Source organism: Vicia villosa, linkage group LG7 (assembly GCF_029867415.1).
Source record: "Vicia villosa cultivar HV-30 ecotype Madison, WI linkage group LG7, Vvil1.0, whole genome shotgun sequence".
In the NCBI taxonomy this organism is placed as follows: domain Eukaryota; kingdom Viridiplantae; phylum Streptophyta; class Magnoliopsida; order Fabales; family Fabaceae; genus Vicia; species Vicia villosa.
This window is the reverse complement of record NC_081186.1, coordinates 47,335,293-47,345,343: the sequence shown is the minus strand read 5'-3', so window position 1 is coordinate 47,345,343 and position 10,051 is coordinate 47,335,293.

Genomic DNA, 10,051 nt, shown 5'->3' with positions numbered 1-10,051 from the left:
CTGTTTGCTTTGAGAATGGAACCAATCCAAAAGGTTTGGAGAAGGCAAGAAGTGCGTGGAACAAAATTCATACAGATGACCGAACTACCTTGGGGGGAAAGAATGCTATTGCTAAGCAAGCTTATACTGAATGGGTTAAAGAGAGAGTTAAGGAACGCCTGTTGCCCTTCCCGAAGGTTAGTCCTCTATATGAACAACCACCCGAGATTTTAACTGCCACTGTACCAGCTGAAGAGTACAATCAAGTGCATGTGGAAAATATCAGGCTGCGAGAAAAAAGGGAAGACTCTAAGATAAAGTACTTCTTGGCGGATCAAAAAAGGGCTGAATTAGCACATGAGGTTAAAATGCTGAAAGGAGGATCTTCCAGAGTTCAAAAAAGGGCTAGAGCTGAAAAGGGTGAAAGAGCTACCACTATTCGTGTTGAGGACCATCAAAGGGTTATAGAAGAAGCTGTAAAAGAAGCGGAAGAAAAGCTCAAGCGAGAATACAGAGAAGACTTAAGGGCTCACAAGCTCAGAATAGAGAAAGAGGCTAGGGCCGAGGTGAAGAGTTTGAAAAAGAAGCTTGAGGAGGAAACCACCCAGAGGATAGTAGTCGAGAAGAAGCTTGAAGAGGAAATTACACAAAGGATAGCAGTTGAGACGCAGCTTAAAGGTAGTCATCTCTGCTCCGCTCGACTAACAGAAGAGAATGCAAAGCTCAGAAACCAGATAACGGAAATAGGAAGTACATCTGAGAAGGATACCCTCCCTGATTGCAAAGGATGTGAGAGCTTGGTGGTCCACTGTGAGATGTTAGATGGGAAGTTGTTTTGTAAAGATGTGGTGATTCAGAGTTTTGTCAAAGGAAGAGATCGAGAAGTGACCAAGAAAATGTTCGATGAAACTAAGAAGTTGAGCGACGAGCACTTCAGACAAGGAGGACCTTTGTTTTACACCAAGATGGATTAATGATTGAGGTTGTATTTCATGACCACCACCAGGCTTGTTGGATGGGGTCCTTCTATTTTTCGTTATTTGAACTATCTTGTTAATGAATGGGTATGCCCGAATTTAGGAGTACGTTATTAATGAAATTTGAGTCTTTTGTTTCCTCTTGATGGTTATCCTTTGTCACATTGTTAAACATTCTTGATTAATATTAAAAAATTTGGATACTCTGAAAATGGCACCTCACATCATATGCACACATGCACTTCATACACGTCATGCACAAATAGGTACATCAAATGGTGTTCTTATTTGACTGATCAAGTTTTCTCTTTCAGCAATTGCACCTCCACCTACACATCGCTACTACACAAGGGCTAATCAATCACTCCAAATGGATCAGTTAAGGACGATCTTATCCAGATGAGAACTCAGGTTACTTCTCAGATGGCCCAGTTCATGGAGGTCATGCAAGGCATGGCTGATCGCCAAGAAGAGCTCAGAATCCGAATGGACACAGTTGCTCAGGTTGTTGCGGACCCCCCGCAAAGAAATTCTATTGATATCCGTGTCAATGGTGAACCTGTGAATGGAGGACTTGGTGTGATTCCTCTTGTTGCCAATCAAGGTAATCCCCGTGGGCCTCCCCAGCCTACTCCTAAAGGACAAACTACACAACAAATCAGAAGGGCTGCTGCTATCCCCGTATTGGAAGAGGACCGACACGAGGATTTGTTTCCTGAAAGTGAATAGGGACTTCCACATGATGCTGGAAGGATGTTTAGAGGTCTGGAGGAAAGGATGAGGGCAATGGAAGGCCAAGGACTTGGTATGGACATCAGTGATTTGGGATTAGTTCTTGCGTCCGTGTGCCACCGAAGTTCAAGGTACCTGACTTTGAAAAATATAAGGGGAATACTTGTCCTAAAACACATGTCCGAGCTTACTATCGCAAAATGCATGTGTACTCCGAGGACGAAGGATTGTTGATGCATTTCTTTCAAGATAGCCTGACTGGGGAATCCTTGGAATGGTACATGAGGTTGGAGAGAGCTAATATCTAAAGTTGGAGGGACCTAGTTGAGGCCTTCATAAAGCAATATCAGTATAATGTCGACATGGCACCAAATCGCACTCAGTTACAGAATCTAGCCCATAAAGCTAATGAGTCCTTCAAAGAATATGCGTAAAAATGGCGCGAGTTGGCGGCTAGAGTCCAACCACCTATGCTTGAAAGAGAGATGATGGATATGTTCACCAATACTCTGGAGGGTGAATATTACTCCGCCAGCTCTGCATCCTCGAGCTTCTCCGATTTGGTCATGATTGGTGAACATATTGAAAGTGGGATTAAGGCTGGTAGAATACAGAATCCAAGTGTTGCCAGTTCTTCCTCGGGGGCTGGTGGAAAGAAGCCATACAATGGATTCGCCAAGAAAAGAGAGGGCGAGACTAGTGCTGCTTACTATGGTCAAGGCAAAGGCCACGCTTATCAACAAGTAGCCGCCGTGACTATACCAAATGCACCTTTTCAGCAATATCAGCAACGAGGGTATACTCCATGTCAATATCAACTGAAAGCGCCTGAAAGGGTTTTTGATCTGATCCCGATGACATATGCACAAGTATTGCTATACCTCCTCGATTTGAAGTTAATCCAATTGAGGACTCTAGCCACAACTGCTAAGTTGCCTGCTAATTGGGATGCCAATGCAAGATGTGAATTCCACTCTGGGCCACCTAGACATAGTATTGAAAACTGTAAAGCGTTGAAGCATCAGGTTCAAAATATTCTCGACTCTAAGGCCATTGAGTTTACCCCTACTCAAGGCCTAATGTTTTTCAGAATCCTATGCCTCCCCATAGAGCTCATGCTGCAAATGCCATCGAGTCTGTTGAAGACACTCGCTTGGTCAAGGATGTGATCGAATTGGGCTCTCTATTGCCATTATTGAAGAAGGAATTATTAAGGATGGGTCTATACTCTAGTTGTGGAAAATTATGTACTGATTGCATGGCCGTTTCCTCAGTTTGTAATAAGGTGAAAAGTGGGGTTCAACAATTGATAGATAGTGGGTATCTACAGTTTTAGCGTGTGCGACGTCCTGAAAGGGTTGAAAACGAAGTTAATGTGTCATCCATCCCGTATACTCCTGCCAAGATTCCAATTCTTGCCAGAGCACCTCCTCTAGTTATTACATTGCCTGGTCCCGTCCCGTATATTAGTGAAAGAGCAATCCCATGGAATTATGGGGGAGAAGTGTTCTACCAAGGGGCCAAGTATGAGATCAAGTCACCGACTGAGAAAGAAGATATGGATAATGTTGTTGGCATTGGAAGGATGACAAGGAGTGGTCGTATTTTCAATCCTCCTCGGAATACTAGCGAGGATAATGCAGAAGCTCTAGCTCAAGCTAAAGGGAAAAGAGTGGTAGAAGATACAGTGGATTAGGGGAAAAGCTCTAATTCTGAAGATACTGTGGCCAAAGAGATGGAAGAGTTCTTAAAGATCATCAAGAAAAAAGAGTATAAAGTGGTTGACCAACTGAGTCAAAGTCAATCAAAGATTTCGATTTTGCAGTTGCTCTTGTGTTCGGAGACACATCGAAATGCTTTGTTGAGACTTCTAATTACTGCCTTTGTCCCTCCGGAGATCTCAGTGAATCAACTTGAAGAAGTGGTGTCAAACATCAACGGTGGTAATGGTTTGGGATTCACTGATGCAGACTTGCTTTCCGAAGGCAGAAACCACAATAGATCTTTGCATATATCAGTGGAGTGTAGAGGGGCTATGTTATCACGTGTTCTCGTGGATACTGGATCTTCTTTAAATGTATTACCGAAGTCGTCTTTGATGAGGCTAGATTATTCTGGCGTTGAGATAAGGCCGAGCGAATTGACAGTGAGAGCCTTTGATGGCTCAAAGAGATAAATGTTTGGGGAGGTTGACTTGCCGATAATGATAGGCCCTCAGCTCTTCACTATTACTTTCTTTGTGATGGATATCCACCCTCCTACAATTGTCTTCTAGGACGCCCATGGATCCATGCTGCTGGGGCCGTGACTTCCACATTACATCAGAAACTCAAATTCGCAACTCAAGGAAAGATAGTCACAATATGTGGGGAGGAAGAACACGTGGTAAGTCATCTTGCGTCCTTCAGGTATATCAAGGTGGAAGGAGAGGTCCACGAGACGCCTTGCCAGGCCGTTGAGGCTGTCCAAACTATCAAGATCCCTTATGTTGAAAATAAAAAGTTGGAGGCTCCCATGTTTTCACTAAAGGAAGCTAAAGCTATGGTTGAATCTGGTCATCCTGAAGGATGGAGCCGAGTCTTGGATTTACCAATCAAGCAGAATAAATGTGGGATTGGATATCAGTTGGTTCAGAGTTCATCTAATGGGGCCCCCAAGAAGCCCGGAACCTTCGTTCCGATCAAGTTCTCTAGTGCTGGCATTGTCAAGGATCATATTTGTGCGGATGATGATGATATGGATAATGATTATGACATCGAGGAATGGATCAAGCCGTGTGTCCCAGGACAGAAGCTTCTCAACTGGTCGTCCGACGACATCATCTCAATTGCTTTTGATCAAAAGTAATACTGTTTGTTTTTTTTTATCATGCAATAATTCCTGTGTTCTGCCCAAGACACAGTGAACACATGTAGGGCATCATTTGTTGTTTTTCAATGTTAAAATCATTAATAAAAGTACGTTTTTGCATTCAAACATTTTTGTTCCCTGTCTTTCTTTTTTAAATTTTAAATTTTTTATAAATAAATAAAAAGAATGGCAACGTTTCTTATTCATCATCATCCCTCCATTCTAAAATAAAGCATAAATCATAATTCATGTAGATCCACTTCTCCTCCAGATCCTGTTGATAACGATCTTGCTATGCCTCGTTATGACTTCGACAATCCTATCTACACCGCTGAAGAAGGGGATGAAGAAGATTGTGAACTCCCTGAAGAAAACAAAAAAGAAAAAAATTCAAATTGAAGCATTCAAAAAGTTGAATAAGAGAAAAGGAAAAAAGGTGCATATGAACATTCACGTGTTAGAGACTAGGGCTCAAATATATTTAACTGCTTTTTGTATTTTTGAAATTAATAAGTTATTATTAATAAATAACATAATTATAAGTAATAAAATTAAACTGAATTTATTTATTGCAATTGTGGCAATGACGCGTAATCAAGTAAATTGTCATATCATTAAAATTTATTCTTTGATAGATATGGGACTAAAATATCAAAAATAATGAAATTGGTGTGTAAACAATTACAAGTGGAGTAGGAAACAATCAACAAGTTAAATATGTATTTTCTGGAATTATGTATTTTCTTTTAACACACCATCTTAATTCAAGTACTCCAAGTCTTTCATGCCCATGTTCATCTTCAATCTCTTGAACCCTTCGATTATGGCTCCCTTGGTCAAAAAATCACCACTTAGTCTTCACTTATACCATATCTCAATCTCAATCTTCCTTCACTAATAAGTTTTCTCAGGTAGTGAAACCTCATCTCAATATGCTTTCTCCTCCCATGTGAAATTGGATTCTTATCAAGGTTGTTAGAGAAAATAATATCAACCAATAGCGTTATAGCGTCACCCTCATCACTACCCAACTCTTTCAATAAATTCATTATCCATATAGCTTGACACGCACAGAACGAAGCGACAATATACTTTGCGTCACAAGATGAGAGTGCTACTATTGGTTCCTTCTTTTAACACCATGAGATTAGTGTTTCACAAAACATAAATATGTATTCATTTGTAAAATTTCAATCATTCTTTATCTCCGCGCCAATAGGAATCAGTAAAATCGAGCAAAGTGCATTTTTTGCCTATGTCCGCTGCAAAAAAGAGAATTTTGCAACCAATAGATCCTTTGACGTATCTGATAAGTGTCAAATTGTAGGTTTTGAGAATGTATGGAGCATTAAGTAATAAATCTTCAAGGATGCAATTTTGCATCAATAAAGGATAAGACATTTGAAAAAAATAAGAAGTTACATACTGGTGTGAGTCACCCGACAGAGCAATTGGCTTGCCGGGCGAGCGTGGAAAATAAATGGTCATGTTTCTGCCTTGGATCACCTCTTGGTCGCCAGGCGGAAGAATAAGGAGTCGTCGGGCGAAGCTTTCATTCGTCGGGCGGAAGAATAAGGAGTCGTCGGGTAAAGCTTTCATTCGTCGGGCGAAAGAAGATATTATTGCCCACTTGTTGATGTGACACATGGTGCATGATCAGAATAAAGTTGTTCGCCTGGCGGAGCAATGAACTCATGTATATTTGTTTCCCATGGAGTTATATAAAATCTTATTTACAAATCTTTATTGGTGATTGTCTTAGATTTTTACTCTATGCTAGGGATTGGGGTTGTTGTAGAGATAGACTTCTTGAATCCTTATCTAGGATGATTATCTGTTAGTTTCTGGATTTTAGAGATAGATTTAGAGCTAACAATCTTTATGGGTGTTGAAGCTTAATGCTTCCGTTTTGGTTGTATCGGTTGAGAGATTGTCAATACAATTAACATGGATGTTTGTTGTGTTGTTGAGGTGGTTGAGAGATCGTCGGCGAGATGATATAGTAGTCCTCCCTAATTTGGGTTAGAAATGACTTAGGGTGTGAGCGATGTCGGGTGATACTGATGAGTAATGTAGGTTAAGTGTAATTGGTCGATATGTTTAAGTTTGTGAGAAGTAGATTACATACAATGCTTGATAAGTCTTTTCTTTCCGAAGAATGAATTCTTTTGTGTTAATATTTACTTTTCCGTTTTCAATTTTAAATTCATTCAAATCCAAACTCATAACTATGGAAACTGTTGAACGACAGTTAAATGCACTAGTCCCTATGGAGACAATAATTTCCTAGATAAATACTTCCAAAACTTTTGTTGCTTGCCGCTTTACCGCTTCAACAAAATGATGTTGTTGCTGGGGATTGGTGTTTATTAACTTGCATCGCAATAGTTTCTAAAGTGTTGAGTTTTGTATATATTGCACATATTGTATATTCTCACTTGTTTATATTGATACTTGTGTATGTTTACTACACTTTGTCATACCCTAATTTTGACCCCCCTGAGATGTCACATCTCCAGACACTTCATCAACTCAAGAAAAATACACAGAGCAGTCACTTGTTTACCTAGTACTCAGTCGAGGGTGTTCAAGAACAAAGAACCTCAAGCAAAGGATCAATCAATAAGAAAATAACCTATAATACAATCATATGGCTCAAAATGATTCATTCATTTACCTATGTTGATCAGACACCAGTCATCAGGACTCAAGTTTGCTCAGGTCACCAAACTAGGGTTTTGAGCCTATCAAGGACTAAAATCAGGGCCCACATTTGGGAAACCCTAAAAAGCTCTAGGGCATCACTCAAAGTGTTTAATCATCTTCAAATTATCCCTATGTCAATATCCAATGGGAATTATACTTCAATCCAGGGGCCGCAGTCATCAATTTCATCTGGCCTACGACTAGGGTTTTTGACCTAATTCACCTGGACAGTTGACTTTTAATCAGGACATGGTTTCACAACTCAAACCATGGTTCATATCCTCTATTGCCTCAATATGTTCCACTCATATCATTCATTTCAGGAGGATAGCTTGATTCATCTGAAATCTCCAGAAATTGCAATTCATCATAAAAAGTCAACTGTACAAGCCACCTTTGACTTTTTGAGTTTTAGTCAACCACGGACTTTTGGAGATTGAAATCATCAATATATGGTTATTGAAGTCATTTGACCAAGAAAAATCAAGAAAATCAATCAAGAATCAAAAAGTCAAAGATTGACTTTTCATACTTAGAAATTTTTCTAAGTGTTTAAAGGTCTCTTTTTTTCAAAACTTTGGAGGGGAATATCTCAAAATTTCAAGTACAAACTGAAAAAAAAAACTTCCAACATCAGAGTTGAAGATTTTGTTCCAATGAACAACTTTGTCACATATAATTTTTTGGCTAAAAATCAACCATTGAAGAGATATGGAGCTTCAAAGTTGCTGCCTAACCAAGAATGGTGAAAAAACCCTAGTTTTTTTCAAATTTTATGGGTCATTTTCACTAACTTCCCTAAGGATTTTGAGAAAACACAAAACATATGGTTTGAAGTACATGTCAAGGGATTTCCAAATTGTTCTCAACCTCCTCCAAGTTCATTTTGAGCTAAGAGTTATGCTTGAGCAAAGTAAGGCACATGAAGTGAATTTTCAAGGCATGACCAACTTTGGTTTTGGTCATTTTCGTGCAAAGACGTACACTAATTGGTGCATCTACACTTCAAATATATTAGAAGAGATTGGAGAGAATCATTTGAATCATTTGCATCAAGATTCCAAAATATACAAAAATCAAAGCCATGTGATTATGTAATCATTACATTTAGGAATTTATGGCATATGGTGTTTCATCAATTGGAATCTTTTCTAAGCCAATTAGAGAGATCTACATATCATAATTGTCCCCTAAGATCAGAAGAGATCAATGGATGGGGAGCTAGCTCGAAAATGCCATCATTGCATTTTGATATTGTTTGAAATTTCTTCATGGCCAAGAAACCAAAGTGACTTCACTAAGCAAGCTCACTCTCTCCAATTGCTATGAATCTTTTGCCTATAAATATAAGAGCATACCTCAGTATTCAACACACCAAAGCAACATCAAATTCTTGCTTTCTCCTTATCTCCCTCATGCTTATGGTTTTCAAAAGTTCTTTGGCAAGAAGAATCGAGTTCTTCAAACCAGAGCTCTTCTTTTGAAAGTGAGCCTTCTAACATCTCAAAGAGGTTCACTAGAAGTGATCCAAGCACGTGGAAAACTTCAGGAAGTGGAGAAACACCATAGCCACTTTCAAATTGGAGCTTAAGCAGTTGGAGGTCTGTAGAACAATTCAGAGGGTGTCAAACAAATCTAAGCATATCAACATGTTCCTAAGGGTGTAGTGAAGCTATTCAAATATCTGCAACACATCTGTAAATGCATAATCATCACTCTCCTTGTTCACTTGAAGTTCAAATAGGAGGTATCGAGTAGAGAAATCCTGAAGTGTTCAAGTTGAAATAAGCATTCAGTTAGCATCACTGAGCTACCAGGAAGCTTTTGCAATCATCTAGCCATAGCCAGAAGCTCTCCACCATCAACACGACCTTTCGTTTCAAAGGTAAGTTTTTGAACTCCATCTCTTTAATTCGTGCACTCTTTTTTGTTAAAATTCAATACCAATTCATTCAGCATCATCAGAGGATTAAAAATCCTCTATCATCAGTCATTTATTCTTTAGCATCGTCATTTAATTTCATTTTCAATTTTTAGGGTTCTTCACGTATTTTAGAACAAGTTTCATGTTTACATCTTGACCATTGGTTGATAATTGAGAGAGTTGGAAATTCAAATTTCCAACAAGCTTGAGGTTGAAGACGAAGATGGTGGTGGCGCCATTTTCAAATACTCAGGGGCGAGTTTAAAATATATTTAATTGGAATCGTGTATTAAACGAATACATCGTTTAGCTCACTTGGTCACATGCGCTTCTTGCCTCTCTTGCCATAAGGTCTGGGGTTCGATCCCCCTTAGACCTTTTGTTATTTTTTTCATTTTTTACAAGCTTGCTTCACATATAATCAAACAAAGTCCCTCCTTTAACAAGCCACGCGCGTGGCTCCTTTGGCTTTGTTTTGTGGTGGTGACTTCAAGGGCGTGAGTTCAAGCCTTGGTGAGACCAAACCTATTTTTTTACCACTTTTCTCCTTCATTTTCTTTACAACTTCACACAATTAATTCACCAACCAAAATTAAATCATTTTTACTTGATTTTTCACACACTTGTCATTCAATATATATATTTTATGAACAGACCAAAAAATCATAAATAATATTATTTATTTGACACTTCTTATTAGGTTTAAAATGACATATTTTTAAGTACTTTAAAATACTTTAAATACATATTTTCATTTAATTTTCAAAACCTAATCTCTTGTAAATATTTTGTGATAAAACCCTAATAATTTAGGTCTTAATTAGGTATAGGCTTTGTCTTTACCCTAATTAAGTTGACTCTTTGTCAATTTTCAAAACTATTT